Below are 26,686 nucleotides of genomic sequence, written 5' to 3' on the forward strand. Positions count from 1 at the left end.
TTACTGGCTGACTTTATAGGAAAGCTGAGATAATAGAGGCTGTCTATCCCTCACCAACCTGACGTAGTGTGCTCCAGGGATCTCAGTGACAGCTCGAAAAGAGAAGTGACGATAGCTTGCGCCATTCGCTTGCTCGCCCTTTGCTCTGAAGGGTGGGCCTACTTCATGAAAGCAAGGAATGAGAGCAGAAATGCTTTTCTTGTCCTCACCGCAAGCAGACACTTAGAGAAAACAAACTGTCTGAAGGACAGAGGCTTTTTAATTTCTTGTTTGATGACGGCCATGGAAAAGACAGCAATCATATTGCAGAAGAGAGCAACATGTGCAGTTGCTTGCTTTGGGTGAAGCATTCACCGACTAGCTGCCACTAACCCCTGGAGCCATGTCAGAGGTGACTCTTGCGTGGCTCGTTGGTCTAGGGATATGATTCTCGCTTAGGGTGCGAGAGGTCCCGGGTTCAAATCCCGGACGAGCCCTTTTTAGAGCTAAACATACAAATCGTACTAAAAATGCACTATGCCTGACTATTTCTAGTAATACTCGGTTGATTTTTTGCTTAACATATTCCTAACCTCAGTAGAAAAATGGATCACCGTGCTTTTTCTGCCTACCTGCTTAGTCTCAGTGTGTCCCAGGTGATGCTTTCCCAAGCTGTACTCGCAGACATTTAGGCATCAGATATTTGTCTGTCGATGCCTGCACAAGTAAATTTTGAATACGTCTAATTGCAAGCATGTTGGATGATATCTCTGAGGTTTTCACACTTGTTCTGCACATTCTGAGCCGCTGCTGATACAGCAGAATAGAAGTAGGGTGAAGCCTTGAGAGGAACTTTGCTTTAACAGTAGCAAGCAGCAAGGTCGTTTCTGTAGTGTAGTGGTCATCACGTTCGCCTAACACGCGAAAGGTCCCCGGTTCGAGACCGGGCAGAAACACTGAGCGTTGGCTGCTTTTATGTGCACACTCTAAAACCTTATTATCTGAATGCAAGTTTAAGAAGAGGTGGTCTTTGAACACAGTGAGCCGTGGGAAACTTTCTTTACCTTTGCAAGACGAAACAAAGTTATCTGCATCCATCATCTGGGGGTCGTTCTTGTGCCTATTTTTATTTTGTTTAAGCTATGTTGTATTGTTGGGGCCTTTACACCTGTGACATTGCTGTGAAGGTTGTAAGTGGAAACATTGGCAGGTGCAGATAGAAGAGTTAGACCTAAGCCCCCCCTCATGAGCCGTCAGGATGGCCGAGTGGTCTAAGGCGCCAGACTCAAGAGAGCTTGATCTTCAGTGTAGCTGAGCCTTCTGGTCTCCTCATGGAGGCGTGGGTTCAAATCCCACTTCTGACAGGTCCCTTTTACACCCGTAAATCTTCCTGTTTTTTGCAGTGCGTTCCCGGCAAACACCACAATCTTTGCAGGAACCTGTAGCATGTGAAGAGAAATCCACCAACAATCAGGCTGGGCCCTTAATCACAATTCCATGGATTTCTGGAAATGACACCTCAGGCACACCTTCCATTAAATTTGCACTCCATCACAGTAACTGCCATGCTGGGTTTCTAACTGAGCAGTTGATCCCATCATTTGTTGTGAGGCTCTCCTGCCACCTTTTGGGCAGAGAAGGCACTGTCCCTGCAAAAACACAGGCAGACATGTTCAACAGGGCTTCCTGGTTATGTGGGAGGAGCAGAATGCCATTGGTCCCCCCTTGCAAATTCTAATTTACATAAGGAAGACAGAGAGGTAGCTGGGAGTAGGCACTGCACACGGGCATTGCACTCTCTCTTATGATTTGCAGCCAATTCTAGATTGAGGCAGGAGGAAAGGAGGTGACTCGCCCAACAATGGCTATACTGAGAAGTCAGCCACTCTGGGTCTCCCAGGTGAGTGTTTCAGGCCTGTGAGCCACTCATATAAATCTCGCCTGATCGAGCCTGATCGAGCGATGAGCGAGCGCGTTTGAATCCAAATATCAAACCCCTCTTTCTCAGGCGCAGGAAATGGTGGGCCCTTCATTGCTTCTGGTGTGGAAGTCTATGGGGCAAGGGTCCAGGACTTGCAGAGGAGAACAATTGCCAGAAAGTGCTTGCTGTTCTCATCTGTGCCTTTTTTCTGCTCACTGGCTGATAGGAGATTGGCTGCCCCCTTTCTTGCTAGAGTGAAAAAACAACAACTTGAGAGAAAACATGACGTTGTGAGGCTCACTTAGAGGGAGACTAGCCAAATAGCCCTGCTTTTTTTCTGAAAGACGCTTCAGAAATTGTTCAAAATGTCTCCTGGCCACTCAGGCTCGTTGGTCTAGGGGTATGATTCTCGCTTCGGGTGCGAGAGGTCCCGGGTTCAAATCCCGGACGAGCCCATGCTGTGGACATTTTCAGGATGCTTGTAATATAGGAGCATTTCTTCTTTTCAATGCTATAAGACGCTGTGTATGTCGAGAAAGTTCCTTACCCTGCACGCTATTTTCCACTTGTGGCGGGATAAAGGAGTGCAGGACTTCTTTGCAACTGCTTTTCTGGGCCAGACCAGCATGGTAGGAACATTACATGCATAGTGTTTTTCTAGTGTAATTTCAGGATATGGTTTCAAAATCGCCTCTTGGAATAAAAGTGGTCCTCATTCCTGTCTTCCAAAGAAATAGAGACCGGGTAAGGAGAGCCCAACTTTGAGCTTCAAGGACATTGGCCCTTAGTCTGTGCATTCCAGCCCAATACATGCCAACAAGATTCCTGAGTTAGTGTCTGTTTCTGTAGTGTAGTGGTTATCACGTTCGCCTTACACGCGAAAGGTCCCTGGTTCGAGACTGGGCAGAAACAGCGGTTTGCCGTTTTTAACAGTGTTTGCCTTTACTGGCTGACTTTATAGGAAAGCTGAGATAATAGAGGCTGTCTATCCCTCACCAACCTGACGTAGTGTGCTCCAGGGATCTCAGTGACAGCTCGAAAAGAGAAGTGACGATAGCTTGTGCCATTCGCTTGCTCGCCCTTTGCTCTGAAGGGTGGGCCTACTTCATGAAAGCAAGGAATGAGAGCAGAAATGCTTTTCTCGTCCTCACCGCAAGCAGACACTTAGAGAAAACAAACTGTCTGAAGGACAGAGGCTTTTTAATTTCTTGTTTGATGACGGCCATGGAAAAGACAGCAATCATATTGCAGAAGAGAGCAACATGTGCAGTTGCTTGCTTTGGGTGAAGCATTCACCGACTAGCTGCCACTAACCCCTGGAGCCGTGTCAGAGGTGACTCTTGCGTGGCTCGTTGGTCTAGGGGTATGATTCTCGCTTAGGGTGCGAGAGGTCCCGGGTTCAAATCCCAGACGAGCCCTTTTTAGAGCTAAACATACAAATCGTACTAAAAATGCACTATGCCTGACTATTTCTAGTAATACTCGGTGCATTGTTGCGCAACATATTCCTAACCTCAGAAGAAAAATGGATCACCGTGCTTTTTCTGCCTACCTGCTTAGTCTCAGTGTGTCCCAGGTGATGCTTTCCCAAGCTGTACTCGCAGACATTTAGGCATCAGATATTTGTCTGTCGATGCCTGCACAAGTAAATTTTGAATACGTCTAATTGCAAGCATGTTGGATGATATCTCTGAGGTTTTCACACTTGTTCTGCACATTCTGAGCCGCTGCTGATACAGCAGAATAGAAGTAGGGTGAAGCCTTGAGAGGAACTTTGCTTTAACAGTAGCAAGCAGCAAGGTCGTTTCTGTAGTGTAGTGGTCATCACGTTTGCCTAACACGCGAAAGGTCCCCGGTTCGAGACCGGGCAGAAACACTGAGCGTTGGCTGCTTTTATGTGCACACTCTAAAACCTTATTATCTGAATGCAAGTTTAAGAAGAGGTGGTCTTTGAACACAGTGAGCCGTGGGAAACTTTCTTTACCTTTGCAAGACGAAACAAAGTTATCTGCATCCGTCATCTGGGGGTCGTTCTTGTGCCTATTTTTATTTTGTTTAAGCTATGTTGTATTGTTGGGGCCTTTACACCTGTGACATTGCTGTGAAGGTTGTAAGTGGAAACATTGGCAGGTGCAGATAAAAGAGTTAGACCTAAGCCCCCCTCATGAGCCGTCAGGATGGCCGAGTGGTCTAAGGCGCCAGACTCAAGAGAGCTTGATCTTCAGTGTAGCTGAGCCTTCTGGTCTCCTCATGGAGGCGTGGGTTCAAATCCCACTTCTGACAGGTCCATTTTACACCCGTAAATCTTCCTGTTTTTTGCAGTGCGTTCCCGGCAAACACCACAATCTTTGCAGGAACCTGTAGCATGTGAAGAGAAATCCACCAACAATCAGGCTGGGCCCTCAATCACAATTCCATGGATTTCTGGAAATGACACCTCAGGCACACCTTCCATTAAATTTGCACTCCATCACAGTAACTGCCTTGCTGGGTTTCTAACTGAGCAGTTGATCCCATCATTTGTTGTGAGGCTCTCCTGCCACCTTTTGGGCAGAGAAGGCACTGTCCCTGCAAAAACACAGGCAGACATGTTCAACAGGGCTTCCTGGTTATGTGGGAGGAGCAGAATGCCATTGGTCCCCCCTTGCAAATTCTAATTTACATAAGGAAGACAGAGAGGTAGCTGGGAGTAGGCACTGCACACGGGCATTGCACTCTCTCTTATGATTTGCAGCCAATTCTAGATTGAGGCAGGAGGAAAGGAGGTGACTCGCCCAACAATGGCTATACTGAGAAGTCAGCCACTCTGGGTCTCCCAGGTGAGTGTTTCAGGCCTGTGAGCCACTCATATAAATCTCGCCTGATCGAGCCTGATCGAGCGATGAGCGAGCACGTTTGAATCCAAATATCAAACCCCTCTTTCTCAGGCGCAGGAAATGGTGGGCCCTTCATTGCTTCTGGTGTGGAAGTCTATGGGGCAAGGGTCCAGGACTTGCAGAGGAGAACAATTGCCAGAAAGTGCTTGCTGTTCTCATCTGTGCCTTTTTTCTGCTCACTGGCTGATAGGAGATTGGCTGCCCCCTTTCTTGCTAGAGTGAAAAAACAACAACTTGAGAGAAAACATGACGTTGTGAGGCTCACTTAGGGGGAGACTAGCCAAATAGCCCTGCTTTTTTTCTGAAAGACGCTTCAGAAATTGTTCAAAATGTCTCCTGGCCACTCAGGCTCGTTGGTCTAGGGTTATGATTCTCGCTTCGGGTGCGAGAGGTCCCGACTTCAAATCCCGGACGAGCCCATGCTGTGGACATTTTCAGGATGCTTGTAATATAGGAGCATTTCTTCTTTTCAATGCTATAAGACGCTGTGTATGTCGAGAAAGTTCCTTACCCTGCACGCTATTTTCCACTTGTGGCGGGATAAAGGAGTGCAGGACTTCTTTGCAACTGCTTTTCTGGGCCAGACCAGCATGGTAGGAACATTACATGCATAGTGTTTTTCTAGTGTAATTTCAGGATATGGTTTCAAAATCGCCTCTTGGAATAAAAGTGGTCCTCATTCCTGTCTTCCAAAGAAATAGAGACCGGGTAAGGAGAGCCCAACTTTGAGCTTCAAGGACATTGGCCCTTAGTCTGTGCATTCCAGCCCAATACATGCCAACAAGATTCCTGAGTTAGTGTCTGTTTCTGTAGTGTAGTGGTTATCACGTTCGCCTTACACGCGAAAGGTCCCTGGTTCGAGACCGGGCAGAAACAGCGGTTTGCTGTTTTTAACAGTGTTTGCCTTTACTGGCTGACTTTATAGGAAAGCTGAGATAATAGAGGCTGTCTATCCCTCACCAACCTGACGTAGTGTGCTCCAGGGATCTCAGTGACAGCTCGAAAAGAGAAGTGACGATAGCTTGCGCCATTCGCTTGCTCGCCCTTTGCTCTGAAGGGTGGGCCTACTTCATGAAAGCAAGGAATGAGAGCAGAAATGCTTTTCTTGTCCTCACCACAAGCAGACACTTAGAGAAAACAAACTGTCTGAAGGACAGAGGCTTTTTAATTTCTTGTTTGATGACGGCCATGGAAAAGACAGCAATCATATTGCAGAAGAGAGCAACATGTGCAGTTGCTTGCTTTGGGTGAAGCATTCACTGACTAGCTGCCACTAACCCCTGGAGCCGTGTCAGAGGTGACTCTTGCGTGGCTCGTTGGTCTAGGGGTATGATTCTCGCTTAGGGTGCGAGAGGTCCCGGGTTCAAATCCCGGACGAGCCCTTTTTAGAGCTAAACATACAAATCGTACTAAAAATGCACTATGCCTGACTATTTCTAGTAATACTCGGTGCATTGTTGCGCAACATATTCCTAACCTCAGAAGAAAAATGGATCACCGTGCTTTTTCTGCCTACCTGCTTAGTCTCAGTGTGTCCCAGGTGATGCTTTCCCAAGCTGTACTCGCAGACATTTAGGCATCAGATATTTGTCTGTCGATGCCTGCACAAGTAAATTTTGAATACGTCTAATTGCAAGCATGTTGGATGATATCTCTGAGGTTTTCACACTTGTTCTGCACATTCTGAGCCGCTGCTGATACAGCAGAATAGAAGTAGGGTGAAGCCTTGAGAGGAACTTTGCTTTAACAGTAGCAAGCAGCAAGGTCGTTTCTGTAGTGTAGTGGTCATCACGTTCGCCTAACACGCGAAAGGTCCCCGGTTCGAGACCGGGCAGAAACACTGAGCGTTGGCTGCTTTTATGTGCACACTCTAAAACCTTATTATCTGAATGCAAGTTTAAGAAGAGGTGGTCTTTGAACACAGTGAGCCGTGGGAAACTTTCTTTACCTTTGCAAGACGAAACAAAGTTATCTGCATCCATCATCTGGGGGTCGTTCTTGTGCCTATTTTTATTTTGTTTAAGCTATGTTGTATTGTTGGGGCCTTTACACCTGTGACATTGCTGTGAAGGTTGTAAGTGGAAACATTGGCAGGTGCAGATAGAAGAGTTAGACCTAAGCCCCCCTCATGAGCCGTCAGGATGGCCGAGTGGTCTAAGGCGCCAGACTCAAGAGAGCTTGATCTTCAGTGTAGCTGAGCCTTCTGGTCTCCTCATGGAGGCGTGGGTTCAAATCCCACTTCTGACAGGTCCCTTTTACACCCGTAAATCTTCCTGTTTTTTGCAGTGCGTTCCCGGCAAACACCACAATCTTTGCAGGAACCTGTAGCATGTGAAGAGAAATCCACCAACAATCAGGCTGGGCCCTCAATCACAATTCCATGGATTTCTGGAAATGACACCTCAGGCACACCTTCCATTAAATTTGCACTCCATCACAGTAACTGCCATGCTGGGTTTCTAACTAAGCAGTTGATCCCATCATTTGTTGTGAGGCTCTCCTGCCACCTTTTGGGCAGAGAAGGCACTGTCCCTGCAAAAACACAGGCAGACATGTTCAACAGGGCTTCCTGGTTATGTGGGAGGAGCAGAATGCCATTGGTCCCCCCTTGCAAATTCTAATTTACATAAGGAAGACAGAGAGGTAGCTGGGAGTAGGCACTGCACACGGGCATTGCACTCTCTCTTATGATTTGCAGCCAATTCTAGATTGAGGCAGGAGGAAAGGAGGTGACTCGCCCAACAATGGCTATACTGAGAAGTCAGCCACTCTGGGTCTCCCAGGTGAGTGTTTCAGGCCTGTGAGCCACTCATATAAATCTCGCCTGATTGAGCCTGATTGAGCGAGCGCGTTTGAATCCAAATATCAAACCCCTCTTTCTCAGGCGCAGGAAATGGTGGGCCCTTCATTGCTTCTGGTGTGGAAGTCTATGGGGCAAGGGTCCAGGACTTGCAGAGGAGAACAATTGCCAGAAAGTGCTTGCTGTTCTCATCTGTGCCTTTTTTCTGCTCACTGGCTGATAGGAGATTGGCTGCCCCCTTTCTTGCTAGAGTGAAAAAACAACAACTTGAGAGAAAACATGACGTTGTGAGGCTCACTTAGGGGGAGACTAGCCAAATAGCCCTGCTTTTTTTCTGAAAGACGCTTCAGAAATTGTTCAAAATGTCTCCTGGCCACTCAGGCTCGTTGGTCTAGGGTTATGATTCTCGCTTCGGGTGCGAGAGGTCCCGACTTCAAATCCCGGACGAGCCCATGCTGTGGACATTTTCAGGATGCTTGTAATATAGGAGCATTTCTTCTTTTCAATGCTATAAGACGCTGTGTATGTCGAGAAAGTTCCTTACCCTGCACGCTATTTTCCACTTGTGGCGGGATAAAGGAGTGCAGGACTTCTTTGCAACTGCTTTTCTGGGCCAGACCAGCATGGTAGGAACATTACATGCATAGTGTTTTTCTAGTGTAATTTCAGGATATGGTTTCAAAATCGCCTCTTGGAATAAAAGTGGTCCTCATTCCTGTCTTCCAAAGAAATAGAGACCGGGTAAGGAGAGCCCAACTTTGAGCTTCAAGGACATTGGCCCTTAGTCTGTGCATTCCAGCCCAATACATGCCAACAAGATTCCTGAGTTAGTGTCTGTTTCTGTAGTGTAGTGGTTATCACGTTCGCCTTACACGCGAAAGGTCCCTGGTTCGAGACCGGGCAGAAACAGCGGTTTGCTGTTTTTAACAGTGTTTGCCTTTACTGGCTGACTTTATAGGAAAGCTGAGATAATAGAGGCTGTCTATCCCTCACCAACCTGACGTAGTGTGCTCCAGGGATCTCAGTGACAGCTCGAAAAGAGAAGTGACGATAGCTTGCGCCATTCGCTTGCTCGCCCTTTGCTCTGAAGGGTGGGCCTACTTCATGAAAGCAAGGAATGAGAGCAGAAATGCTTTTCTTGTCCTCACCACAAGCAGACACTTAGAGAAAACAAACTGTCTGAAGGACAGAGGCTTTTTAATTTCTTGTTTGATGACGGCCATGGAAAAGACAGCAATCATATTGCAGAAGAGAGCAACATGTGCAGTTGCTTGCTTTGGGTGAAGCATTCACTGACTAGCTGCCACTAACCCCTGGAGCCGTGTCAGAGGTGACTCTTGCGTGGCTCGTTGGTCTAGGGGTATGATTCTCGCTTAGGGTGCGAGAGGTCCCGGGTTCAAATCCCGGACGAGCCCTTTTTAGAGCTAAACATACAAATCGTACTAAAAATGCACTATGCCTGACTATTTCTAGTAATACTCGGTGCATTGTTGCGCAACATATTCCTAACCTCAGAAGAAAAATGGATCACCGTGCTTTTTCTGCCTACCTGCTTAGTCTCAGTGTGTCCCAGGTGATGCTTTCCCAAGCTGTACTCGCAGACATTTAGGCATCAGATATTTGTCTGTCGATGCCTGCACAAGTAAATTTTGAATACGTCTAATTGCAAGCATGTTGGATGATATCTCTGAGGTTTTCACACTTGTTCTGCACATTCTGAGCCGCTGCTGATACAGCAGAATAGAAGTAGGGTGAAGCCTTGAGAGGAACTTTGCTTTAACAGTAGCAAGCAGCAAGGTCGTTTCTGTAGTGTAGTGGTCATCACGTTCGCCTAACACGCGAAAGGTCCCCGGTTCGAGACCGGGCAGAAACACTGAGCGTTGGCTGCTTTTATGTGCACACTCTAAAACCTTATTATCTGAATGCAAGTTTAAGAAGAGGTGGTCTTTGAACACAGTGAGCCGTGGGAAACTTTCTTTACCTTTGCAAGACGAAACAAAGTTATCTGCATCCATCATCTGGGGGTCGTTCTTGTGCCTATTTTTATTTTGTTTAAGCTATGTTGTATTGTTGGGGCCTTTACACCTGTGACATTGCTGTGAAGGTTGTAAGTGGAAACATTGGCAGGTGCAGATAGAAGAGTTAGACCTAAGCCCCCCTCATGAGCCGTCAGGATGGCCGAGTGGTCTAAGGCGCCAGACTCAAGAGAGCTTGATCTTCAGTGTAGCTGAGCCTTCTGGTCTCCTCATGGAGGCGTGGGTTCAAATCCCACTTCTGACAGGTCCCTTTTACACCCGTAAATCTTCCTGTTTTTTGCAGTGCGTTCCCGGCAAACACCACAATCTTTGCAGGAACCTGTAGCATGTGAAGAGAAATCCACCAACAATCAGGCTGGGCCCTCAATCACAATTCCATGGATTTCTGGAAATGACACCTCAGGCACACCTTCCATTAAATTTGCACTCCATCACAGTAACTGCCATGCTGGGTTTCTAACTAAGCAGTTGATCCCATCATTTGTTGTGAGGCTCTCCTGCCACCTTTTGGGCAGAGAAGGCACTGTCCCTGCAAAAACACAGGCAGACATGTTCAACAGGGCTTCCTGGTTATGTGGGAGGAGCAGAATGCCATTGGTCCCCCCTTGCAAATTCTAATTTACATAAGGAAGACAGAGAGGTAGCTGGGAGTAGGCACTGCACACGGGCATTGCACTCTCTCTTATGATTTGCAGCCAATTCTAGATTGAGGCAGGAGGAAAGGAGGTGACTCGCCCAACAATGGCTATACTGAGAAGTCAGCCACTCTGGGTCTCCCAGGTGAGTGTTTCAGGCCTGTGAGCCACTCATATAAATCTCGCCTGATTGAGCCTGATTGAGCGAGCGCGTTTGAATCCAAATATCAAACCCCTCTTTCTCAGGCGCAGGAAATGGTGGGCCCTTCATTGCTTCTGGTGTGGAAGTCTATGGGGCAAGGGTCCAGGACTTGCAGAGGAGAACAATTGCCAGAAAGTGCTTGCTGTTCTCATCTGTGCCTTTTTTCTGCTCACTGGCTGATAGGAGATTGGCTGCCCCCTTTCTTGCTAGAGTGAAAAAACAACAACTTGAGAGAAAACATGACGTTGTGAGGCTCACTTAGAGGGAGACTAGCCAAATAGCCCTGCTTTTTTTCTGAAAGACGCTTCAGAAATTGTTCAAAATGTCTCCTGGCCACTCAGGCTCGTTGGTCTAGGGGTATGATTCTCGCTTCGGGTGCGAGAGGTCCTGGGTTCAAATCCCAGACGAGCCCATGCTGTGGACATTTTCAGGATGCTTGTAATATAGGAGCATTTCTTCTTTTCAATGCTATAAGACGCTGTGTATGTCGAGAAAGTTCCTTACCCTGCACGCTATTTTCCACTTGTGGCGGGATAAAGGAGTGCAGGACTTCTTTGCAACTGCTTTTCTGGGCCAGACCAGCATGGTAGGAACATTACATGCATAGTGTTTTTCTAGTGTAATTTCAGGATATGGTTTCAAAATCGCCTCTTGGAATAAAAGTGGTCCTCATTCCTGTCTTCCAAAGAAATAGAGACCGGGTAAGGAGAGCCCAACTTTGAGCTTCAAGGACATTGGCCCTTAGTCTGTGCATTCCAGCCCAATACATGCCAACAAGATTCCTGAGTTAGTGTCTGTTTCTGTAGTGTAGTGGTTATCACGTTCGCCTTACACGCGAAATGTCCCTGGTTCGAGACCGGGCAGAAACAGCGGTTTGCTGTTTTTAACAGTGTTTGCCTTTACTGGCTGACTTTATAGGAAAGCTGAGATAATAGAGGCTGTCTATCCCTCACCAACCTGACGTAGTGTGCTCCAGGGATCTCAGTGACAGCTCGAAAAGAGAAGTGACGATAGCTTGCGCCATTCGCTTGCTCGCCCTTTGCTCTGAAGGGTGGGCCTACTTCATGAAAGCAAGGAATGAGAGCAGAAATGCTTTTCTTGTCCTCACCGCAAGCAGACACTTAGAGAAAACAAACTGTCTGAAGGACAGAGGCTTTTTAATTTCTTGTTTGATGACGGCCATGGAAAAGACAGCAATCATATTGCAGAAGAGAGCAACATGTGCAGTTGCTTGCTTTGGGTGAAGCATTCACCGACTAGCTGCCACTAACCCCTGGAGCCATGTCAGAGGTGACTCTTGCGTGGCTCGTTGGTCTAGGGGTATGATTCTCGCTTAGGGTGCGAGAGGTCCCGGGTTCAAATCCCGGACGAGCCCTTTTTAGAGCTAAACATACAAATCGTACTAAAAATGCACTATGCCTGACTATTTCTAGTAATACTCGGTTGATTTTTTGCTTAACATATTCCTAACCTCAGTAGAAAAATGGATCACCGTGCTTTTTCTGCCTACCTGCTTAGTCTCAGTGTGTCCCAGGTGATGCTTTCCCAAGCTGTACTCGCAGACATTTAGGCATCAGATATTTGTCTGTCGATGCCTGCACAAGTAAATTTTGAATACGTCTAATTGCAAGCATGTTGGATGATATCTCTGAGGTTTTCACACTTGTTCTGCACATTCTGAGCCGCTGCTGATACAGCAGAATAGAAGTAGGGTGAAGCCTTGAGAGGAACTTTGCTTTAACAGTAGCAAGCAGCAAGGTCGTTTCTGTAGTGTAGTGGTCATCACGTTCGCCTAACACGCGAAAGGTCCCCGGTTCGAGACCGGGCAGAAACACTGAGCGTTGGCTGCTTTTATGTGCACACTCTAAAACCTTATTATCTGAATGCAAGTTTAAGAAGAGGTGGTCTTTGAACACAGTGAGCCGTGGGAAACTTTCTTTACCTTTGCAAGACGAAACAAAGTTATCTGCATCCATCATCTGGGGGTCGTTCTTGTGCCTATTTTTATTTTGTTTAAGCTATGTTGTATTGTTGGGGCCTTTACACCTGTGACATTGCTGTGAAGGTTGTAAGTGGAAACATTGGCAGGTGCAGATAGAAGAGTTAGACCTAAGCCCCCCCTCATGAGCCGTCAGGATGGCCGAGTGGTCTAAGGCGCCAGACTCAAGAGAGCTTGATCTTCAGTGTAGCTGAGCCTTCTGGTCTCCTCATGGAGGCGTGGGTTCAAATCCCACTTCTGACAGGTCCCTTTTACACCCGTAAATCTTCCTGTTTTTTGCAGTGCGTTCCCGGCAAACACCACAATCTTTGCAGGAACCTGTAGCATGTGAAGAGAAATCCACCAACAATCAGGCTGGGCCCTTAATCACAATTCCATGGATTTCTGGAAATGACACCTCAGGCACACCTTCCATTAAATTTGCACTCCATCACAGTAACTGCCATGCTGGGTTTCTAACTGAGCAGTTGATCCCATCATTTGTTGTGAGGCTCTCCTGCCACCTTTTGGGCAGAGAAGGCACTGTCCCTGCAAAAACACAGGCAGACATGTTCAACAGGGCTTCCTGGTTATGTGGGAGGAGCAGAATGCCATTGGTCCCCCCTTGCAAATTCTAATTTACATAAGGAAGACAGAGAGGTAGCTGGGAGTAGGCACTGCACACGGGCATTGCACTCTCTCTTATGATTTGCAGCCAATTCTAGATTGAGGCAGGAGGAAAGGAGGTGACTCGCCCAACAATGGCTATACTGAGAAGTCAGCCACTCTGGGTCTCCCAGGTGAGTGTTTCAGGCCTGTGAGCCACTCATATAAATCTCGCCTGATCGAGCCTGATCGAGCGATGAGCGAGCGCGTTTGAATCCAAATATCAAACCCCTCTTTCTCAGGCGCAGGAAATGGTGGGCCCTTCATTGCTTCTGGTGTGGAAGTCTATGGGGCAAGGGTCCAGGACTTGCAGAGGAGAACAATTGCCAGAAAGTGCTTGCTGTTCTCATCTGTGCCTTTTTTCTGCTCACTGGCTGATAGGAGATTGGCTGCCCCCTTTCTTGCTAGAGTGAAAAAACAACAACTTGAGAGAAAACATGACGTTGTGAGGCTCACTTAGAGGGAGACTAGCCAAATAGCCCTGCTTTTTTTCTGAAAGACGCTTCAGAAATTGTTCAAAATGTCTCCTGGCCACTCAGGCTCATTGGTCTAGGGGTATGATTCTCGCTTCGGGTGCGAGAGGTCCCGGGTTCAAATCCCGGACGAGCCCATGCTGTGGACATTTTCAGGATGCTTGTAATATAGGAGCATTTCTTCTTTTCAATGCTATAAGACGCTGTGTATGTCGAGAAAGTTCCTTACCCTGCACGCTATTTTCCACTTGTGGCGGGATAAAGGAGTGCAGGACTTCTTTGCAACTGCTTTTCTGGGCCAGACCAGCATGGTAGGAACATTACATGCATAGTGTTTTTCTAGTGTAATTTCAGGATATGGTTTCAAAATCGCCTCTTGGAATAAAAGTGGTCCTCATTCCTGTCTTCCAAAGAAATAGAGACCGGGTAAGGAGAGCCCAACTTTGAGCTTCAAGGACATTGGCCCTTAGTCTGTGCATTCCAGCCCAATACATGCCAACAAGATTCCTGAGTTAGTGTCTGTTTCTGTAGTGTAGTGGTTATCACGTTCGCCTTACACGCGAAAGGTCCCTGGTTCGAGACTGGGCAGAAACAGCGGTTTGCCGTTTTTAACAGTGTTTGCCTTTACTGGCTGACTTTATAGGAAAGCTGAGATAATAGAGGCTGTCTATCCCTCACCAACCTGACGTAGTGTGCTCCAGGGATCTCAGTGACAGCTCGAAAAGAGAAGTGACGATAGCTTGCGCCATTCGCTTGCTCGCCCTTTGCTCTGAAGGGTGGGCCTACTTCATGAAAGCAAGGAATGAGAGCAGAAATGCTTTTCTCGTCCTCACCGCAAGCAGACACTTAGAGAAAACAAACTGTCTGAAGGACAGAGGCTTTTTAATTTCTTGTTTGATGACGGCCATGGAAAAGACAGCAATCATATTGCAGAAGAGAGCAACATGTGCAGTTGCTTGCTTTGGGTGAAGCATTCACCGACTAGCTGCCACTAACCCCTGGAGCCGTGTCAGAGGTGACTCTTGCGTGGCTCGTTGGTCTAGGGGTATGATTCTCGCTTAGGGTGCGAGAGGTCCCGGGTTCAAATCCCAGACGAGCCCTTTTTAGAGCTAAACATACAAATCGTACTAAAAATGCACTATGCCTGACTATTTCTAGTAATACTCGGTGCATTGTTGCGCAACATATTCCTAACCTCAGAAGAAAAATGGATCACCGTGCTTTTTCTGCCTACCTGCTTAGTCTCAGTGTGTCCCAGGTGATGCTTTCCCAAGCTGTACTCGCAGACATTTAGGCATCAGATATTTGTCTGTCGATGCCTGCACAAGTAAATTTTGAATACGTCTAATTGCAAGCATGTTGGATGATATCTCTGAGGTTTTCACACTTGTTCTGCACATTCTGAGCCGCTGCTGATACAGCAGAATAGAAGTAGGGTGAAGCCTTGAGAGGAACTTTGCTTTAACAGTAGCAAGCAGCAAGGTCGTTTCTGTAGTGTAGTGGTCATCACGTTTGCCTAACACGCGAAAGGTCCCCGGTTCGAGACCGGGCAGAAACACTGAGCGTTGGCTGCTTTTATGTGCACACTCTAAAACCTTATTATCTGAATGCAAGTTTAAGAAGAGGTGGTCTTTGAACACAGTGAGCCGTGGGAAACTTTCTTTACCTTTGCAAGACGAAACAAAGTTATCTGCATCCGTCATCTGGGGGTCGTTCTTGTGCCTATTTTTATTTTGTTTAAGCTATGTTGTATTGTTGGGGCCTTTACACCTGTGACATTGCTGTGAAGGTTGTAAGTGGAAACATTGGCAGGTGCAGATAAAAGAGTTAGACCTAAGCCCCCCTCATGAGCCGTCAGGATGGCCGAGTGGTCTAAGGCGCCAGACTCAAGAGAGCTTGATCTTCAGTGTAGCTGAGCCTTCTGGTCTCCTCATGGAGGCGTGGGTTCAAATCCCACTTCTGACAGGTCCCTTTTACACCCGTAAATCTTCCTGTTTTTTGCAGTGCGTTCCCGGCAAACACCACAATCTTTGCAGGAACCTGTAGCATGTGAAGAGAAATCCACCAACAATCAGGCTGGGCCCTCAATCACAATTCCATGGATTTCTGGAAATGACACCTCAGGCACACCTTCCATTAAATTTGCACTCCATCACAGTAACTGCCTTGCTGGGTTTCTAACTGAGCAGTTGATCCCATCATTTGTTGTGAGGCTCTCCTGCCACCTTTTGGGCAGAGAAGGCACTGTCCCTGCAAAAACACAGGCAGACATGTTCAACAGGGCTTCCTGGTTATGTGGGAGGAGCAGAATGCCATTGGTCCCCCCTTGCAAATTCTAATTTACATAAGGAAGACAGAGAGGTAGCTGGGAGTAGGCACTGCACACGGGCATTGCACTCTCTCTTATGATTTGCAGCCAATTCTAGATTGAGGCAGGAGGAAAGGAGGTGACTCGCCCAACAATGGCTATACTGAGAAGTCAGCCACTCTGGGTCTCCCAGGTGAATGTTTCAGGCCTGTGAGCCACTCATATAAATCTCGCCTGATTGAGCCTGATCGAGCGCTGAGCGAGCGCGTTTGAATCCAAATATCAAACCCCTCTTTCTCAGGCGCAGGAAATGGTGGGCCCTTCATTGCTTCTGGTGTGGAAGTCTATGGGGCAAGGGTCCAGGACTTGCAGAGGAGAACAATTGCCAGAAAGTGCTTGCTGTTCTCATCTGTGCCTTTTTTCTGCTCACTGGCTGATAGGAGATTGGCTGCCCCCTTTCTTGCTAGAGTGAAAAAACAACAACTTGAGAGAAAACATGACGTTGTGAGGCTCACTTAGAGGGAGACTAGCCAAATAGCCCTGCTTTTTTTCTGAAAGACGCTTCAGAAATTGTTCAAAATGTCTCCTGGCCACTCAGGCTCGTTGGTCTAGGGGTATGATTCTCGCTTCGGGTGCGAGAGGTCCTGGGTTCAAATCCCGGACGAGCCCATGCTGTGGACATTTTCAGGATGCTTGTAATATAGGAGCATTTCTTCTTTTCAATGCTATAAGACGCTGTGTATGTCGAGAAAGTTCCTTACCCTGCACGCTATTTTCCACTTGTGGCGGGATAAAGGAGTGCAGGACTTCTTTGCAACTGCTTTTCTGGGCCAGACCAGCATGGTAGGAACATTACATGCATAGTGTTTTTCTAGTGTAATTTCAGGATATGGTTTCAAAATCGCCTCTTGGAATAAAAGTGGTCCTCATTCCTGTCTTCCAAAGAAATAGAGACCGGGTAAGGAGAGCCCAACTTTGAGCTTCAAGGACATTGGCCCTTAGTCTGTGCATTCCAGCCCAATACATGCCAACAAGATTCCTGAGTTAGTGTCTGTTTCTGTAGTGTAGTGGTTATCACGTTCGCCTTACACGCGAAATGTCCCTGGTTCGAGACCGGGCAGAAACAGCGGTTTGCTGTTTTTAACAGTGTTTGCCTTTACTGGCTGACTTTATAGGAAAGCTGAGATAATAGAGGCTGTCTATCCCTCACCAACCTGACGTAGTGTGCTCCAGGGATCTCAGTGACAGCTCGAAAAGAGAAGTGACGATAGCTTGCGCCATTCGCTTGCTCGCCCTTTGCTCTGAAGGGTGGGCCTACTTCATGAAAGCAAGGAATGAGAGCAGAAATGCTTTTCTTGTCCTCACCGCAAGCAGACACTTAGAGAAAACAAACTGTCTGAAGGACAGAGGCTTTTTAATTTCTTGTTTGATGACGGCCATGGAAAAGACAGCAATCATATTGCAGAAGAGAGCAACATGTGCAGTTGCTTGCTTTGGGTGAAGCATTCACCGACTAGCTGCCACTAACCCCTGGAGCCATGTCAGAGGTGACTCTTGCGTGGCTCGTTGGTCTAGGGGTATGATTCTCGCTTAGGGTGCGAGAGGTCCCGGGTTCAAATCCCGGACGAGCCCTTTTTAGAGCTAAACATACAAATCGTACTAAAAATGCACTATGCCTGACTATTTCTAGTAATACTCGGTTGATTTTTTGCTTAACATATTCCTAACCTCAGTAGAAAAATGGATCACCGTGCTTTTTCTGCCTACCTGCTTAGTCTCAGTGTGTCCCAGGTGATGCTTTCCCAAGCTGTACTCGCAGACATTTAGGCATCAGATATTTGTCTGTCGATGCCTGCACAAGTAAATTTTGAATACGTCTAATTGCAAGCATGTTGGATGATATCTCTGAGGTTTTCACACTTGTTCTGCACATTCTGAGCCGCTGCTGATACAGCAGAATAGAAGTAGGGTGAAGCCTTGAGAGGAACTTTGCTTTAACAGTAGCAAGCAGCAAGGTCGTTTCTGTAGTGTAGTGGTCATCACGTTTGCCTAACACGCGAAAGGTCCCCGGTTCGAGACCGGGCAGAAACACTGAGCGTTGGCTGCTTTTATGTGCACACTCTAAAACCTTATTATCTGAATGCAAGTTTAAGAAGAGGTGGTCTTTGAACACAGTGAGCCGTGGGAAACTTTCTTTACCTTTGCAAGACGAAACAAAGTTATCTGCATCCATCATCTGGGGGTCGTTCTTGTGCCTATTTTTATTTTGTTTAAGCTATGTTGTATTGTTGGGGCCTTTACACCTGTGACATTGCTGTGAAGGTTGTAAGTGGAAACATTGGCAGGTGCAGATAGAAGAGTTAGACCTAAGCCCCCCCTCATGAGCCGTCAGGATGGCCGAGTGGTCTAAGGCGCCAGACTCAAGAGAGCTTGATCTTCAGTGTAGCTGAGCCTTCTGGTCTCCTCATGGAGGCGTGGGTTCAAATCCCACTTCTGACAGGTCCCTTTTACACCCGTAAATCTTCCTGTTTTTTGCAGTGCGTTCCCGGCAAACACCACAATCTTTGCAGGAACCTGTAGCATGTGAAGAGAAATCCACCAACAATCAGGCTGGGCCCTTAATCACAATTCCATGGATTTCTGGAAATGACACCTCAGGCACACCTTCCATTAAATTTGCACTCCATCACAGTAACTGCCATGCTGGGTTTCTAACTGAGCAGTTGATCCCATCATTTGTTGTGAGGCTCTCCTGCCACCTTTTGGGCAGAGAAGGCACTGTCCCTGCAAAAACACAGGCAGACATGTTCAACAGGGCTTCCTGGTTATGTGGGAGGAGCAGAATGCCATTGGTCCCCCCTTGCAAATTCTAATTTACATAAGGAAGACAGAGAGGTAGCTGGGAGTAGGCACTGCACACGGGCATTGCACTCTCTCTTATGATTTGCAGCCAATTCTAGATTGAGGCAGGAGGAAAGGAGGTGACTCGCCCAACAATGGCTATACTGAGAAGTCAGCCACTCTGGGTCTCCCAGGTGAGTGTTTCAGGCCTGTGAGCCACTCATATAAATCTCGCCTGATCGAGCCTGATCGAGCGATGAGCGAGCGCGTTTGAATCCAAATATCAAACCCCTCTTTCTCAGGCGCAGGAAATGGTGGGCCCTTCATTGCTTCTGGTGTGGAAGTCTATGGGGCAAGGGTCCAGGACTTGCAGAGGAGAACAATTGCCAGAAAGTGCTTGCTGTTCTCATCTGTGCCTTTTTTCTGCTCACTGGCTGATAGGAGATTGGCTGCCCCCTTTCTTGCTAGAGTGAAAAAACAACAACTTGAGAGAAAACATGACGTTGTGAGGCTCACTTAGAGGGAGACTAGCCAAATAGCCCTGCTTTTTTTCTGAAAGACGCTTCAGAAATTGTTCAAAATGTCTCCTGGCCACTCAGGCTCGTTGGTCTAGGGGTATGATTCTCGCTTCGGGTGCGAGAGGTCCCGGGTTCAAATCCCGGACGAGCCCATGCTGTGGACATTTTCAGGATGCTTGTAATATAGGAGCATTTCTTCTTTTCAATGCTATAAGACGCTGTGTATGTCGAGAAAGTTCCTTACCCTGCACGCTATTTTCCACTTGTGGCGGGATAAAGGAGTGCAGGACTTCTTTGCAACTGCTTTTCTGGGCCAGACCAGCATGGTAGGAACATTACATGCATAGTGTTTTTCTAGTGTAATTTCAGGATATGGTTTCAAAATCGCCTCTTGGAATAAAAGTGGTCCTCATTCCTGTCTTCCAAAGAAATAGAGACCGGGTAAGGAGAGCCCAACTTTGAGCTTCAAGGACATTGGCCCTTAGTCTGTGCATTCCAGCCCAATACATGCCAACAAGATTCCTGAGTTAGTGTCTGTTTCTGTAGTGTAGTGGTTATCACGTTCGCCTTACACGCGAAAGGTCCCTGGTTCGAGACTGGGCAGAAACAGCGGTTTGCCGTTTTTAACAGTGTTTGCCTTTACTGGCTGACTTTATAGGAAAGCTGAGATAATAGAGGCTGTCTATCCCTCACCAACCTGACGTAGTGTGCTCCAGGGATCTCAGTGACAGCTCGAAAAGAGAAGTGACGATAGCTTGCGCCATTCGCTTGCTCGCCCTTTGCTCTGAAGGGTGGGCCTACTTCATGAAAGCAAGGAATGAGAGCAGAAATGCTTTTCTCGTCCTCACCGCAAGCAGACACTTAGAGAAAACAAACTGTCTGAAGGACAGAGGCTTTTTAATTTCTTGTTTGATGACGGCCATGGAAAAGACAGCAATCATATTGCAGAAGAGAGCAACATGTGCAGTTGCTTGCTTTGGGTGAAGCATTCACCGACTAGCTGCCACTAACCCCTGGAGCCGTGTCAGAGGTGACTCTTGCGTGGCTCGTTGGTCTAGGGGTATGATTCTCGCTTAGGGTGCGAGAGGTCCCGGGTTCAAATCCCAGACGAGCCCTTTTTAGAGCTAAACATACAAATCGTACTAAAAATGCACTATGCCTGACTATTTCTAGTAATACTCGGTGCATTGTTGCGCAACATATTCCTAACCTCAGAAGAAAAATGGATCACCGTGCTTTTTCTGCCTACCTGCTTAGTCTCAGTGTGTCCCAGGTGATGCTTTCCCAAGCTGTACTCGCAGACATTTAGGCATCAGATATTTGTCTGTCGATGCCTGCACAAGTAAATTTTGAATACGTCTAATTGCAAGCATGTTGGATGATATCTCTGAGGTTTTCACACTTGTTCTGCACATTCTGAGCCGCTGCTGATACAGCAGAATAGAAGTAGGGTGAAGCCTTGAGAGGAACTTTGCTTTAACAGTAGCAAGCAGCAAGGTCGTTTCTGTAGTGTAGTGGTCATCACGTTTGCCTAACACGCGAAAGGTCCCCGGTTCGAGACCGGGCAGAAACACTGAGCGTTGGCTGCTTTTATGTGCACACTCTAAAACCTTATTATCTGAATGCAAGTTTAAGAAGAGGTGGTCTTTGAACACAGTGAGCCGTGGGAAACTTTCTTTACCTTTGCAAGACGAAACAAAGTTATCTGCATCCGTCATCTGGGGGTCGTTCTTGTGCCTATTTTTATTTTGTTTAAGCTATGTTGTATTGTTGGGGCCTTTACACCTGTGACATTGCTGTGAAGGTTGTAAGTGGAAACATTGGCAGGTGCAGATAGAAGAGTTAGACCTAAGCCCCCCTCATGAGCCGTCAGGATGGCCGAGTGGTCTAAGGCGCCAGACTCAAGAGAGCTTGATCTTCAGTGTAGCTGAGCCTTCTGGTCTCCTCATGGAGGCGTGGGTTCAAATCCCACTTCTGACAGGTCCCTTTTACACCCGTAAATCTTCCTGTTTTTTGCAGTGCGTTCCCGGCAAACACCACAATCTTTGCAGGAACCTGTAGCATGTGAAGAGAAATCCACCAACAATCAGGCTGGGCCCTCAATCACAATTCCATGGATTTCTGGAAATGACACCTCAGGCACACCTTCCATTAAATTTGCACTCCATCACAGTAACTGCCATGCTGGGTTTCTAACTAAGCAGTTGATCCCATCATTTGTTGTGAGGCTCTCCTGCCACCTTTTGGGCAGAGAAGGCACTGTCCCTGCAAAAACACAGGCAGACATGTTCAACAGGGCTTCCTGGTTATGTGGGAGGAGCAGAATGCCATTGGTCCCCCCTTGCAAATTCTAATTTACATAAGGAAGACAGAGAGGTAGCTGGGAGTAGGCACTGCACACGGGCATTGCACTCTCTCTTATGATTTGCAGCCAATTCTAGATTGAGGCAGGAGGAAAGGAGGTGACTCGCCCAACAATGGCTATACTGAGAAGTCAGCCACTCTGGGTCTCCCAGGTGAGTGTTTCAGGCCTGTGAGCCACTCATATAAATCTCGCCTGATTGAGCCTGATCGAGCGCTGAGCGAGCGCGTTTGAATCCAAATATCAAACCCCTCTTTCTCAGGCGCAGGAAATGGTGGGCCCTTCATTGCTTCTGGTGTGGAAGTCTATGGGGCAAGGGTCCAGGACTTGCAGAGGAGAACAATTGCCAGAAAGTGCTTGCTGTTCTCATCTGTGCCTTTTTTCTGCTCACTGGCTGATAGGAGATTGGCTGCCCCCTTTCTTGCTAGAGTGAAAAAACAACAACTTGAGAGAAAACATGACGTTGTGAGGCTCACTTAGAGGGAGACTAGCCAAATAGCCCTGCTTTTTTTCTGAAAGACGCTTCAGAAATTGTTCAAAATGTCTCCTGGCCACTCAGGCTCGTTGGTCTAGGGGTATGATTCTCGCTTCGGGTGCGAGAGGTCCTGGGTTCAAATCCCGGACGAGCCCATGCTGTGGACATTTTCAGGATGCTTGTAATATAGGAGCATTTCTTCTTTTCAATGCTATAAGACGCTGTGTATGTCGAGAAAGTTCCTTACCCTGCACGCTATTTTCCACTTGTGGCGGGATAAAGGAGTGCAGGACTTCTTTGCAACTGCTTTTCTGGGCCAGACCAGCATGGTAGGAACATTACATGCATAGTGTTTTTCTAGTGTAATTTCAGGATATGGTTTCAAAATCGCCTCTTGGAATAAAAGTGGTCCTCATTCCTGTCTTCCAAAGAAATAGAGACCGGGTAAGGAGAGCCCAACTTTGAGCTTCAAGGACATTGGCCCTTAGTCTGTGCATTCCAGCCCAATACATGCCAACAAGATTCCTGAGTTAGTGTCTGTTTCTGTAGTGTAGTGGTTATCACGTTCGCCTTACACGCGAAATGTCCCTGGTTCGAGACCGGGCAGAAACAGCGGTTTGCTGTTTTTAACAGTGTTTGCCTTTACTGGCTGACTTTATAGGAAAGCTGAGATAATAGAGGCTGTCTATCCCTCACCAACCTGACGTAGTGTGCTCCAGGGATCTCAGTGACAGCTCGAAAAGAGAAGTGACGATAGCTTGCGCCATTCGCTTGCTCGCCCTTTGCTCTGAAGGGTGGGCCTACTTCATGAAAGCAAGGAATGAGAGCAGAAATGCTTTTCTTGTCCTCACCGCAAGCAGACACTTAGAGAAAACAAACTGTCTGAAGGACAGAGGCTTTTTAATTTCTTGTTTGATGACGGCCATGGAAAAGACAGCAATCATATTGCAGAAGAGAGCAACATGTGCAGTTGCTTGCTTTGGGTGAAGCATTCACCGACTAGCTGCCACTAACCCCTGGAGCCATGTCAGAGGTGACTCTTGCGTGGCTCGTTGGTCTAGGGGTATGATTCTCGCTTAGGGTGCGAGAGGTCCCGGGTTCAAATCCCGGACGAGCCCTTTTTAGAGCTAAACATACAAATCGTACTAAAAATGCACTATGCCTGACTATTTCTAGTAATACTCGGTTGATTTTTTGCTTAACATATTCCTAACCTCAGTAGAAAAATGGATCACCGTGCTTTTTCTGCCTACCTGCTTAGTCTCAGTGTGTCCCAGGTGATGCTTTCCCAAGCTGTACTCGCAGACATTTAGGCATCAGATATTTGTCTGTCGATGCCTGCACAAGTAAATTTTGAATACGTCTAATTGCAAGCATGTTGGATGATATCTCTGAGGTTTTCACACTTGTTCTGCACATTCTGAGCCGCTGCTGATACAGCAGAATAGAAGTAGGGTGAAGCCTTGAGAGGAACTTTGCTTTAACAGTAGCAAGCAGCAAGGTCGTTTCTGTAGTGTAGTGGTCATCACGTTCGCCTAACACGCGAAAGGTCCCCGGTTCGAGACCGGGCAGAAACACTGAGCGTTGGCTGCTTTTATGTGCACACTCTAAAACCTTATTATCTGAATGCAAGTTTAAGAAGAGGTGGTCTTTGAACACAGTGAGCCGTGGGAAACTTTCTTTACCTTTGCAAGACGAAACAAAGTTATCTGCATCCATCATCTGGGGGTCGTTCTTGTGCCTATTTTTATTTTGTTTAAGCTATGTTGTATTGTTGGGGCCTTTACACCTGTGACATTGCTGTGAAGGTTGTAAGTGGAAACATTGGCAGGTGCAGATAGAAGAGTTAGACCTAAGCCCCCCCTCATGAGCCGTCAGGATGGCCGAGTGGTCTAAGGCGCCAGACTCAAGAGAGCTTGATCTTCAGTGTAGCTGAGCCTTCTGGTCTCCTCATGGAGGCGTGGGTTCAAATCCCACTTCTGACAGGTCCCTTTTACACCCGTAAATCTTCCTGTTTTTTGCAGTGCGTTCCCGGCAAACACCACAATCTTGGCAGGAACCTGTAGCATGTGAAGAGAAATCCACCAACAATCAGGCTGGGCCCTTAATCACAATTCCATGGATTTCTGGAAATGACACCTCAGGCACACCTTCCATTAAATTTGCACTCCATCACAGTAACTGCCATGCTGGGTTTCTAACTGAGCAGTTGATCCCATCATTTGTTGTGAGGCTCTCCTGCCACCTTTTGGGCAGAGAAGGCACTGTCCCTGCAAAAACACAGGCAGACATGTTCAACAGGGCTTCCTGGTTATGTGGGAGGAGCAGAATGCCATTGGTCCCCCCTTGCAAATTCTAATTTACATAAGGAAGACAGAGAGGTAGCTGGGAGTAGGCACTGCACACGGGCATTGCACTCTCTCTTATGATTTGCAGCCAATTCTAGATTGAGGCAGGAGGAAAGGAGGTGACTCGCCCAACAATGGCTATACTGAGAAGTCAGCCACTCTGGGTCTCCCAGGTGAGTGTTTCAGGCCTGTGAGCCACTCATATAAATCTCGCCTGATCGAGCCTGATCGAGCGATGAGCGAGCGCGTTTGAATCCAAATATCAAACCCCTCTTTCTCAGGCGCAGGAAATGGTGGGCCCTTCATTGCTTCTGGTGTGGAAGTCTATGGGGCAAGGGTCCAGGACTTGCAGAGGAGAACAATTGCCAGAAAGTGCTTGCTGTTCTCATCTGTGCCTTTTTTCTGCTCACTGGCTGATAGGAGATTGGCTGCCCCCTTTCTTGCTAGAGTGAAAAAACAACAACTTGAGAGAAAACATGACGTTGTGAGGCTCACTTAGAGGGAGACTAGCCAAATAGCCCTGCTTTTTTTCTGAAAGACGCTTCAGAAATTGTTCAAAATGTCTCCTGGCCACTCAGGCTCATTGGTCTAGGGGTATGATTCTCGCTTCGGGTGCGAGAGGTCCCGGGTTCAAATCCCGGACGAGCCCATGCTGTGGACATTTTCAGGATGCTTGTAATATAGGAGCATTTCTTCTTTTCAATGCTATAAGACGCTGTGTATGTCGAGAAAGTTCCTTACCCTGCACGCTATTTTCCACTTGTGGCGGGATAAAGGAGTGCAGGACTTCTTTGCAACTGCTTTTCTGGGCCAGACCAGCATGGTAGGAACATTACATGCATAGTGTTTTTCTAGTGTAATTTCAGGATATGGTTTCAAAATCGCCTCTTGGAATAAAAGTGGTCCTCATTCCTGTCTTCCAAAGAAATAGAGACCGGGTAAGGAGAGCCCAACTTTGAGCTTCAAGGACATTGGCCCTTAGTCTGTGCATTCCAGCCCAATACATGCCAACAAGATTCCTGAGTTAGTGTCTGTTTCTGTAGTGTAGTGGTTATCACGTTCGCCTTACACGCGAAAGGTCCCTGGTTCGAGACTGGGCAGAAACAGCGGTTTGCCGTTTTTAACAGTGTTTGCCTTTACTGGCTGACTTTATAGGAAAGCTGAGATAATAGAGGCTGTCTATCCCTCACCAACCTGACGTAGTGTGCTCCAGGGATCTCAGTGACAGCTCGAAAAGAGAAGTGACGATAGCTTGCGCCATTCGCTTGCTCGCCCTTTGCTCTGAAGGGTGGGCCTACTTCATGAAAGCAAGGAATGAGAGCAGAAATGCTTTTCTCGTCCTCACCGCAAGCAGACACTTAGAGAAAACAAACTGTCTGAAGGACAGAGGCTTTTTAATTTCTTGTTTGATGACGGCCATGGAAAAGACAGCAATCATATTGCAGAAGAGAGCAACATGTGCAGTTGCTTGCTTTGGGTGAAGCATTCACCGACTAGCTGCCACTAACCCCTGGAGCCGTGTCAGAGGTGACTCTTGCGTGGCTCGTTGGTCTAGGGGTATGATTCTCGCTTAGGGTGCGAGAGGTCCCGGGTTCAAATCCCAGACGAGCCCTTTTTAGAGCTAAACATACAAATCGTACTAAAAATGCACTATGCCTGACTATTTCTAGTAATACTCGGTGCATTGTTGCGCAACATATTCCTAACCTCAGAAGAAAAATGGATCACCGTGCTTTTTCTGCCTACCTGCTTAGTCTCAGTGTGTCCCAGGTGATGCTTTCCCAAGCTGTACTCGCAGACATTTAGGCATCAGATATTTGTCTGTCGATGCCTGCACAAGTAAATTTTGAATACGTCTAATTGCAAGCATGTTGGATGATATCTCTGAGGTTTTCACACTTGTTCTGCACATTCTGAGCCGCTGCTGATACAGCAGAATAGAAGTAGGGTGAAGCCTTGAGAGGAACTTTGCTTTAACAGTAGCAAGCAGCAAGGTCGTTTCTGTAGTGTAGTGGTCATCACGTTTGCCTAACACGCGAAAGGTCCCCGGTTCGAGACCGGGCAGAAACACTGAGCGTTGGCTGCTTTTATGTGCACACTCTAAAACCTTATTATCTGAATGCAAGTTTAAGAAGAGGTGGTCTTTGAACACAGTGAGCCGTGGGAAACTTTCTTTACCTTTGCAAGACGAAACAAAGTTATCTGCATCCGTCATCTGGGGGTCGTTCTTGTGCCTATTTTTATTTTGTTTAAGCTATGTTGTATTGT

At 47.2% G+C, this 26,686-nt stretch overlaps 45 non-coding genes across 45 annotated transcripts; all 45 read left to right on the forward strand.

The window, feature by feature from the left end:
- Positions 1 to 404: 404 nt before the first annotated feature.
- On the forward strand, positions 405 to 476 carry TRNAP-AGG (transfer RNA proline (anticodon AGG)). The gene has a single exon. It is a non-coding gene; the product is annotated as a tRNA-Pro (tRNA).
- A 386-nt stretch (positions 477 to 862) lies between these two features.
- Positions 863 to 935, forward strand: TRNAV-AAC (transfer RNA valine (anticodon AAC)). The gene has a single exon. It is a non-coding gene; the product is annotated as a tRNA-Val (tRNA).
- Positions 936 to 1,231: 296 nt separating this feature from the next.
- Positions 1,232 to 1,343, forward strand: TRNAL-CAA (transfer RNA leucine (anticodon CAA)). Its single transcript has 2 exons — positions 1,232 to 1,269; positions 1,298 to 1,343. It is a non-coding gene; the product is annotated as a tRNA-Leu (tRNA).
- Positions 1,344 to 2,283: 940 nt separating this feature from the next.
- Positions 2,284 to 2,355, forward strand: TRNAP-CGG (transfer RNA proline (anticodon CGG)). The gene has a single exon. It is a non-coding gene; the product is annotated as a tRNA-Pro (tRNA).
- A 384-nt stretch (positions 2,356 to 2,739) lies between these two features.
- TRNAV-UAC (transfer RNA valine (anticodon UAC)) lies at positions 2,740 to 2,812 on the forward strand. The gene has a single exon. It is a non-coding gene; the product is annotated as a tRNA-Val (tRNA).
- A 434-nt stretch (positions 2,813 to 3,246) lies between these two features.
- TRNAP-AGG (transfer RNA proline (anticodon AGG)) lies at positions 3,247 to 3,318 on the forward strand. The gene has a single exon. It is a non-coding gene; the product is annotated as a tRNA-Pro (tRNA).
- Positions 3,319 to 3,703: 385 nt separating this feature from the next.
- TRNAV-AAC (transfer RNA valine (anticodon AAC)) lies at positions 3,704 to 3,776 on the forward strand. Its single transcript has one exon. It is a non-coding gene; the product is annotated as a tRNA-Val (tRNA).
- A 295-nt stretch (positions 3,777 to 4,071) lies between these two features.
- TRNAL-CAA (transfer RNA leucine (anticodon CAA)) lies at positions 4,072 to 4,183 on the forward strand. Its single transcript has 2 exons — positions 4,072 to 4,109; positions 4,138 to 4,183. It is a non-coding gene; the product is annotated as a tRNA-Leu (tRNA).
- A 1,396-nt stretch (positions 4,184 to 5,579) lies between these two features.
- On the forward strand, positions 5,580 to 5,652 carry TRNAV-UAC (transfer RNA valine (anticodon UAC)). The gene has a single exon. It is a non-coding gene; the product is annotated as a tRNA-Val (tRNA).
- A 434-nt stretch (positions 5,653 to 6,086) lies between these two features.
- On the forward strand, positions 6,087 to 6,158 carry TRNAP-AGG (transfer RNA proline (anticodon AGG)). Its single transcript has one exon. It is a non-coding gene; the product is annotated as a tRNA-Pro (tRNA).
- A 385-nt stretch (positions 6,159 to 6,543) lies between these two features.
- On the forward strand, positions 6,544 to 6,616 carry TRNAV-AAC (transfer RNA valine (anticodon AAC)). Its single transcript has one exon. It is a non-coding gene; the product is annotated as a tRNA-Val (tRNA).
- A 295-nt stretch (positions 6,617 to 6,911) lies between these two features.
- On the forward strand, positions 6,912 to 7,023 carry TRNAL-CAA (transfer RNA leucine (anticodon CAA)). The gene is made up of 2 exons: positions 6,912 to 6,949; positions 6,978 to 7,023. It is a non-coding gene; the product is annotated as a tRNA-Leu (tRNA).
- A 1,389-nt stretch (positions 7,024 to 8,412) lies between these two features.
- On the forward strand, positions 8,413 to 8,485 carry TRNAV-UAC (transfer RNA valine (anticodon UAC)). Its single transcript has one exon. It is a non-coding gene; the product is annotated as a tRNA-Val (tRNA).
- A 434-nt stretch (positions 8,486 to 8,919) lies between these two features.
- Positions 8,920 to 8,991, forward strand: TRNAP-AGG (transfer RNA proline (anticodon AGG)). The gene has a single exon. It is a non-coding gene; the product is annotated as a tRNA-Pro (tRNA).
- A 385-nt stretch (positions 8,992 to 9,376) lies between these two features.
- TRNAV-AAC (transfer RNA valine (anticodon AAC)) lies at positions 9,377 to 9,449 on the forward strand. The gene has a single exon. It is a non-coding gene; the product is annotated as a tRNA-Val (tRNA).
- Positions 9,450 to 9,744: 295 nt separating this feature from the next.
- TRNAL-CAA (transfer RNA leucine (anticodon CAA)) lies at positions 9,745 to 9,856 on the forward strand. The gene is made up of 2 exons: positions 9,745 to 9,782; positions 9,811 to 9,856. It is a non-coding gene; the product is annotated as a tRNA-Leu (tRNA).
- Positions 9,857 to 10,789: 933 nt separating this feature from the next.
- On the forward strand, positions 10,790 to 10,861 carry TRNAP-CGG (transfer RNA proline (anticodon CGG)). Its single transcript has one exon. It is a non-coding gene; the product is annotated as a tRNA-Pro (tRNA).
- Positions 10,862 to 11,245: 384 nt separating this feature from the next.
- On the forward strand, positions 11,246 to 11,318 carry TRNAV-UAC (transfer RNA valine (anticodon UAC)). Its single transcript has one exon. It is a non-coding gene; the product is annotated as a tRNA-Val (tRNA).
- Positions 11,319 to 11,752: 434 nt separating this feature from the next.
- TRNAP-AGG (transfer RNA proline (anticodon AGG)) lies at positions 11,753 to 11,824 on the forward strand. Its single transcript has one exon. It is a non-coding gene; the product is annotated as a tRNA-Pro (tRNA).
- Positions 11,825 to 12,210: 386 nt separating this feature from the next.
- Positions 12,211 to 12,283, forward strand: TRNAV-AAC (transfer RNA valine (anticodon AAC)). Its single transcript has one exon. It is a non-coding gene; the product is annotated as a tRNA-Val (tRNA).
- Positions 12,284 to 12,579: 296 nt separating this feature from the next.
- TRNAL-CAA (transfer RNA leucine (anticodon CAA)) lies at positions 12,580 to 12,691 on the forward strand. Its single transcript has 2 exons — positions 12,580 to 12,617; positions 12,646 to 12,691. It is a non-coding gene; the product is annotated as a tRNA-Leu (tRNA).
- A 940-nt stretch (positions 12,692 to 13,631) lies between these two features.
- TRNAP-CGG (transfer RNA proline (anticodon CGG)) lies at positions 13,632 to 13,703 on the forward strand. The gene has a single exon. It is a non-coding gene; the product is annotated as a tRNA-Pro (tRNA).
- Positions 13,704 to 14,087: 384 nt separating this feature from the next.
- Positions 14,088 to 14,160, forward strand: TRNAV-UAC (transfer RNA valine (anticodon UAC)). Its single transcript has one exon. It is a non-coding gene; the product is annotated as a tRNA-Val (tRNA).
- Positions 14,161 to 14,594: 434 nt separating this feature from the next.
- On the forward strand, positions 14,595 to 14,666 carry TRNAP-AGG (transfer RNA proline (anticodon AGG)). Its single transcript has one exon. It is a non-coding gene; the product is annotated as a tRNA-Pro (tRNA).
- Positions 14,667 to 15,051: 385 nt separating this feature from the next.
- Positions 15,052 to 15,124, forward strand: TRNAV-AAC (transfer RNA valine (anticodon AAC)). Its single transcript has one exon. It is a non-coding gene; the product is annotated as a tRNA-Val (tRNA).
- Positions 15,125 to 15,419: 295 nt separating this feature from the next.
- TRNAL-CAA (transfer RNA leucine (anticodon CAA)) lies at positions 15,420 to 15,531 on the forward strand. The gene is made up of 2 exons: positions 15,420 to 15,457; positions 15,486 to 15,531. It is a non-coding gene; the product is annotated as a tRNA-Leu (tRNA).
- Positions 15,532 to 16,471: 940 nt separating this feature from the next.
- On the forward strand, positions 16,472 to 16,543 carry TRNAP-CGG (transfer RNA proline (anticodon CGG)). Its single transcript has one exon. It is a non-coding gene; the product is annotated as a tRNA-Pro (tRNA).
- Positions 16,544 to 16,927: 384 nt separating this feature from the next.
- TRNAV-UAC (transfer RNA valine (anticodon UAC)) lies at positions 16,928 to 17,000 on the forward strand. Its single transcript has one exon. It is a non-coding gene; the product is annotated as a tRNA-Val (tRNA).
- A 434-nt stretch (positions 17,001 to 17,434) lies between these two features.
- TRNAP-AGG (transfer RNA proline (anticodon AGG)) lies at positions 17,435 to 17,506 on the forward strand. The gene has a single exon. It is a non-coding gene; the product is annotated as a tRNA-Pro (tRNA).
- Positions 17,507 to 17,892: 386 nt separating this feature from the next.
- TRNAV-AAC (transfer RNA valine (anticodon AAC)) lies at positions 17,893 to 17,965 on the forward strand. Its single transcript has one exon. It is a non-coding gene; the product is annotated as a tRNA-Val (tRNA).
- Positions 17,966 to 18,261: 296 nt separating this feature from the next.
- On the forward strand, positions 18,262 to 18,373 carry TRNAL-CAA (transfer RNA leucine (anticodon CAA)). Its single transcript has 2 exons — positions 18,262 to 18,299; positions 18,328 to 18,373. It is a non-coding gene; the product is annotated as a tRNA-Leu (tRNA).
- A 940-nt stretch (positions 18,374 to 19,313) lies between these two features.
- On the forward strand, positions 19,314 to 19,385 carry TRNAP-CGG (transfer RNA proline (anticodon CGG)). The gene has a single exon. It is a non-coding gene; the product is annotated as a tRNA-Pro (tRNA).
- A 384-nt stretch (positions 19,386 to 19,769) lies between these two features.
- Positions 19,770 to 19,842, forward strand: TRNAV-UAC (transfer RNA valine (anticodon UAC)). Its single transcript has one exon. It is a non-coding gene; the product is annotated as a tRNA-Val (tRNA).
- Positions 19,843 to 20,276: 434 nt separating this feature from the next.
- On the forward strand, positions 20,277 to 20,348 carry TRNAP-AGG (transfer RNA proline (anticodon AGG)). The gene has a single exon. It is a non-coding gene; the product is annotated as a tRNA-Pro (tRNA).
- A 385-nt stretch (positions 20,349 to 20,733) lies between these two features.
- TRNAV-AAC (transfer RNA valine (anticodon AAC)) lies at positions 20,734 to 20,806 on the forward strand. The gene has a single exon. It is a non-coding gene; the product is annotated as a tRNA-Val (tRNA).
- A 295-nt stretch (positions 20,807 to 21,101) lies between these two features.
- On the forward strand, positions 21,102 to 21,213 carry TRNAL-CAA (transfer RNA leucine (anticodon CAA)). The gene is made up of 2 exons: positions 21,102 to 21,139; positions 21,168 to 21,213. It is a non-coding gene; the product is annotated as a tRNA-Leu (tRNA).
- Positions 21,214 to 22,153: 940 nt separating this feature from the next.
- TRNAP-CGG (transfer RNA proline (anticodon CGG)) lies at positions 22,154 to 22,225 on the forward strand. The gene has a single exon. It is a non-coding gene; the product is annotated as a tRNA-Pro (tRNA).
- Positions 22,226 to 22,609: 384 nt separating this feature from the next.
- TRNAV-UAC (transfer RNA valine (anticodon UAC)) lies at positions 22,610 to 22,682 on the forward strand. The gene has a single exon. It is a non-coding gene; the product is annotated as a tRNA-Val (tRNA).
- Positions 22,683 to 23,116: 434 nt separating this feature from the next.
- On the forward strand, positions 23,117 to 23,188 carry TRNAP-AGG (transfer RNA proline (anticodon AGG)). The gene has a single exon. It is a non-coding gene; the product is annotated as a tRNA-Pro (tRNA).
- A 386-nt stretch (positions 23,189 to 23,574) lies between these two features.
- Positions 23,575 to 23,647, forward strand: TRNAV-AAC (transfer RNA valine (anticodon AAC)). The gene has a single exon. It is a non-coding gene; the product is annotated as a tRNA-Val (tRNA).
- Positions 23,648 to 23,943: 296 nt separating this feature from the next.
- TRNAL-CAA (transfer RNA leucine (anticodon CAA)) lies at positions 23,944 to 24,055 on the forward strand. The gene is made up of 2 exons: positions 23,944 to 23,981; positions 24,010 to 24,055. It is a non-coding gene; the product is annotated as a tRNA-Leu (tRNA).
- A 940-nt stretch (positions 24,056 to 24,995) lies between these two features.
- TRNAP-CGG (transfer RNA proline (anticodon CGG)) lies at positions 24,996 to 25,067 on the forward strand. Its single transcript has one exon. It is a non-coding gene; the product is annotated as a tRNA-Pro (tRNA).
- Positions 25,068 to 25,451: 384 nt separating this feature from the next.
- On the forward strand, positions 25,452 to 25,524 carry TRNAV-UAC (transfer RNA valine (anticodon UAC)). The gene has a single exon. It is a non-coding gene; the product is annotated as a tRNA-Val (tRNA).
- A 434-nt stretch (positions 25,525 to 25,958) lies between these two features.
- Positions 25,959 to 26,030, forward strand: TRNAP-AGG (transfer RNA proline (anticodon AGG)). Its single transcript has one exon. It is a non-coding gene; the product is annotated as a tRNA-Pro (tRNA).
- A 385-nt stretch (positions 26,031 to 26,415) lies between these two features.
- TRNAV-AAC (transfer RNA valine (anticodon AAC)) lies at positions 26,416 to 26,488 on the forward strand. Its single transcript has one exon. It is a non-coding gene; the product is annotated as a tRNA-Val (tRNA).
- The last annotated feature ends 198 nt before the right edge of the window (positions 26,489 to 26,686 follow it).

This window comes from Lissotriton helveticus, chromosome 10 (genome assembly GCF_964261635.1).
Source record: "Lissotriton helveticus chromosome 10, aLisHel1.1, whole genome shotgun sequence".
NCBI lineage: Eukaryota > Metazoa > Chordata > Amphibia > Caudata > Salamandridae > Lissotriton > Lissotriton helveticus.